Source organism: Triticum dicoccoides, chromosome 5B (genome assembly GCF_002162155.2).
Source record: "Triticum dicoccoides isolate Atlit2015 ecotype Zavitan chromosome 5B, WEW_v2.0, whole genome shotgun sequence".
Taxonomy (NCBI): Eukaryota; Viridiplantae; Streptophyta; class Magnoliopsida; order Poales; family Poaceae; genus Triticum; species Triticum dicoccoides.
Window position 1 is genome coordinate 150,408,907 of NC_041389.1, and position 4,753 is coordinate 150,413,659.

Genomic DNA, 4,753 nt, shown 5'->3' on the forward strand with positions numbered 1-4,753 from the left:
GGCCACGACCCCACGTCCCACGCCCACGCAGCCTCCTCATCTCCCGCACCCCATCGCTCCCGATCCCGTCTCTCTCCCCGCTCCGGTGCTCCCGAGAAAAGAATTCTCTGAATCTCCCCTTCTCGTCCGCCCCGCAGTCGCGGTCTAGGGCTCTAGGCTGTTGGCAGTAGGATCCAGTCCCATCAACAACTTATTTGTTCCTCCCTCTTATCTGCACCACTCTAGATCGCGTCCAACCATGGGCGAGCTTGGCGGCGGCACGGAAGGAGAGCGCCAGTACGTCGCCGCCAGAGGACGTACTGGGGTTGGGGCTGGTGTGCAGGTGTAGCCGTACAACTCGGCCATCGGCCATGGCGGATGCGCTGGCCGCCGGGAGTGCCAGTACGCCACCATCGGGGACGCCGTCAGGGCGGGGTTCCCTGTGCGACGGAAGGCCGGCGCCGAGTGATGCGGTGAGTGCCAGGCTTCTAGAGGGCGCCGCGGGTATGAGGGCATCTCCAGCCGTTGGCCCCCCAGGGGGCGTCTAAAAGCGCCGCCTGGGGGTGAGCCGGCGGAAAAAATGGCCCTGGGGGCGAGTCGGTCCCCAGCTGTCGGCCCCCAGGGCCGCCCCCCAGGCGCGTCTTTAAAAAAAAGACCCGTTCGGCGAAGTTATGATAAAAACTAGTTAAATTTCGGCCAAACATGGCAAGTTTCGGCGAAATTCGTCCAAACAATACATTAAACTAATCTAAAAAAAAGGGCTGAATTCGTCGCTGTCGTCGCCGCCATCGTCCTTGTCGGCCTTCTCCTCCTTGACGCGGGTGCCCCTGCTGGACCCCTGCCCGGCGTCGCCTTGGCGAACAGGCGGCGGCGTGTCGTCGTCGCCGTCGCTGTCGCATAAGACGACGACCCTGCCTTCCTCGCGGCCGCGTCGGCGCTCCTCGAAGCGGCGTAGGGCGGCGCGCTGATGCTCCTTCTCCTTCTCCCGGCGCGCCTTCTCCATCGCAATGGAGTCCCGGCGCGCCCATTCGAGGGCCGCGTCGTCGTCGTCGAACTCCGCCTTCACCGGCGCCAGCCCCGGCTCCGTCTTTGGCTTGACGAAGCGCGTAGGAGCCAACGAGGACGAGGCGCGCCAGCCGCCCTCGTTGATGACGATGCCGGCGCTGCGAGTGCGCCGGCCGAGCGGCGTCTCCGCCGCGGGCTCGGCCTTGACGCCGAGCATCGCCGGAGAGCCGGAGGAATGCGAAGAAGAGCGTGATGAGGAGGAAGATGAGGAAGCGTCGAACCTCCTTGGCGCCCATGGCCCGACGCGCCGGTGCTGCGCCGGGGCGGCCACCCTCGCCGGGGGGTACGCCAACGGCGGGTCGTTACCGCCCTCGAGGTACGTGAGCACGCCCTCGAGTGTGCGGCCAGGGATGCCCCACCACAGGCGGCGCCCCTCGCTGTTCTGCCGGCCGCCGACCACCGGCGCGCCGTTGGTGGACGCCAGTCGTTGCTGCTGGCGGCGCTCGAAGTACGCCGCCCAGGCCGCGTGGTTGTCGGCGGTGTACTGGGGGAGGGCGAGTTGGGCGTCGGTGAGGGATGCGCGCATGATCTCGACCTCCTCGGCGAAGTACCTCGGCTTTGCCACGGCGTCGGGCAACGGGGGAATGGGCACTCCCCTGGCGCTGAGTCTCCACCCCGTTGGCCCGGCGCGCATGTCCGGCGGCGCCGGGATGTTCGTCTGGAATAGGAGCCAGGACTCCTGTTCGCGGAGCAAACGACGGCCGAAGCCGTTGGCCGCCGCCTCGTCTCTGAGGAATCTTTCTGCCATGGCGACGACGGGGCTGGGCGGGCTCGGGAGAGGTAGAGGGGAGGGGCTGGGTGGCGGCGCTCGGGAGAGGCAGGGAGAGGGAGGGGCTGGACGGCGGCGAGGGGCGGGGCTGGTGTGGGCACAGGCGAGTGGAGGCCGCCGGCTTTTATAGCCGGGCCGCGCCCGTGTGTACGCGTGCGAGGGAGGGAAGGCATCGGCGCGCCGTCCCGTGAAGCGCTGCCCGTGAGGAATCAATGGCAAGGCTGACAGGCGGCAACCTTGCCATTGATTCCCCGCGAGAACCGAGGCTGTTGGGGGAAGATGAGGCGCCGAGTCGCTGACGCGGCTGGCCCGCGTCTTTTTCGCGCCAAAACAACTCGCCCAGGCGCCCCCGGACGCCCCCCAGCGCGCCGGGTTCGGGCTGGGTCCGCCGGCGCTGTTTTCGGCCCAAGCCGGCGAAAATCGGGCTCCTGGGGGCGCGACTGGGCCGTTTTTTCGGCGCCGGCGCGAAAAAATCGCCTGGGGAGGCCTTCCTGGGGGCGCGGCTGGAGATGCCCTGACAGTCGGATGCCGGATGATCACACATGCTTCTGCTCCGCGGACAGGCTAGCAGGTCGTGTCCTACTACTTCGTCAGGTTCAGGTACCTTGGCCTTGATTGATCTAAGAGGTAATTGGTTGGTCAACAATGTTTGATTGATCTAATCAACCTTGAGATGTCCTAATTTTTGACCAGTCTTTTTTTTTTGCGAATTAATTTCTGACCAGTCTATTTACTGGGAAGACTTCTCTTCTTTTAACCTGACACTTCATCTACAGGTATGTAGACTACGTTTGATTGATCTAAGAGGTAATTGGTTGGTCAGCGATGTTCCAGTCTATTTACTGGTAAGGGAAGACTTCTCTTCTTTTAAACTGATCTAATCACTCTTTGACCATAGCAAATGGAACAAATTAAGTAGGATGAAGACATGAACACAAACAAGGTAGTAGACTATAAACTGGACAATTCCCTCAAATTCTCCACATTTAGCATGTTCTCTACTCCACATGTTGTTTAAATCAAGCCGTGTCTAACTAGAGATAGAATTTGTCTATTCCAAGCTACATTTCCTTTTATATACAGAATCATTTTTGACATTGGTTTTTGATCTTGCAGGACCAAAGAAACCAATGGTGAGCACATGAAACACAACTACCTTATTTATCAGTAGACATAGGCAAAATGAAACACTATAATAGAACGTCATGACAATGCCAGAAGTTAGAAATGGAATTTCCTATGTGGCCAAAGAATGTAACTCCATGGAAGATTGGATTTTGGAATAATCATCCTAGATGCATGCCTTTGAATATAATTCTTGTTGCTCTCTTGTACTGTTTTGTGTTTTCAGCCGACATGTGAAAACAATGTATTATTTAATACATAGGTTCCATTATATTTCTGAACCTTAATGTTGAAAATGTCGTGTTTTAAATTTTGCTTCACTTCTTGCTCGGTTAGTGTGCTTTATATCTCTGATCTTCTATTACCTTTTTTTGTTTCACATTTTCACACTATCTTGTGTAGCTTGTATCTGATAGCCGTCAGGGAAGGCAATACGTCCTTTTGTTAGATATTGGACGAACTAATTCCATGTTGTTTTTCAGTATGTGCATCTGCAGTAATGTTGTATGCAGTCAGATATTTTACGGTGGCAGGAGGAAGATCCTGGATGAGTTGAACCCTTAGCATGCAAGTAGATATTGGAAATCTGGAATGCATGCAAGTCATATCAGCTCATGTATTGGGAACATATACTAGGTTTTTCTGTGCGGAAGTATTCAGAATTTACATTGTATCCTTAAAGTTATTGGTCTAACTATCCTCTATTTATTTATATTTCATTTTGCAAAACCAAAAGTAGAGCCAAACATTTTACCAGCTTCGAAAAGTGGAATATCATAAATTCCAAAACCAAATTCATGTTCTGAAATAGAAGTTTAGGAATGCTAGAGCATGCAAGTTCTGTGTTATTAACAAAAGGTTGATTGGTCTGATAAATTTGCAAATAAAATAGCCATGGAGGTGTCCGCATATTTGTGGTAAACCTGCTCTGAAGAAATATTTCTTTATTAGTTTTCAACGTGGAGTGGGGAATCCCTTGCTAACCTGTTTTTTCGTACTCATTTTATGTTGCTAATTTTCCAGTTAATGTACATGGTGGAACTTGTTGGATTTTGAGGAATGATGCATCCATCGTCAAGTTTATTCTATAGACTTGCTTAAATTAAAACAAATATTCCAAGGCGATGGAAGGGCGAGATGACAGATTTGTTAAGCGGCGGCAAGGCTACAACATGGGTAGATGAAATTGAATGAATGTGCATGCGAACAGGATGAAAGTTACCGCTTGAAGGAGGTATGGTCGTTAAAAAGACACGATGAGTGTGGTAAAGAATCAATGTAGTTGTTATATGGATGGAATCAACATGTTGTCTTATTTGACACACTTCTTGGAAGAACAAAAATTTCTATTAATATTTTTTGCCATTATGTGGCAACGCACGGGTACTCAGCTAGTTTAAGTTACATTTACAATAAACAAAGATCCTTCCTGTGCTTGAAACAAATTTCACACCTGTATAACAATCTAACCTTCAAATCAGTTCTTTGGGACAAAAGGCATGAAAATACAACACCAGTAAGAGACAAGAGGATGTGCTGATGGGTTGCAACCCTGGTAGGAAGTTGTTTGGACGCCGAAGCATCGGTGGTGCATAATGACCCAACATGGCTGCTTCCGGTATCCGCACAACAATATCCTCATTCGTGCCAACAAGAATTTGGTTATATATATGGACACAAAACATGAAAGTGAAGTTTACATATTTGTCAGTGATAGAAGAGGTGATTTTGACAATTTTGTGGAATTGTTAGATAACAGAATATTTGACAAAATTAAGAATAATTCAAATTGCCTTATGTCGATTTAGATGGCAT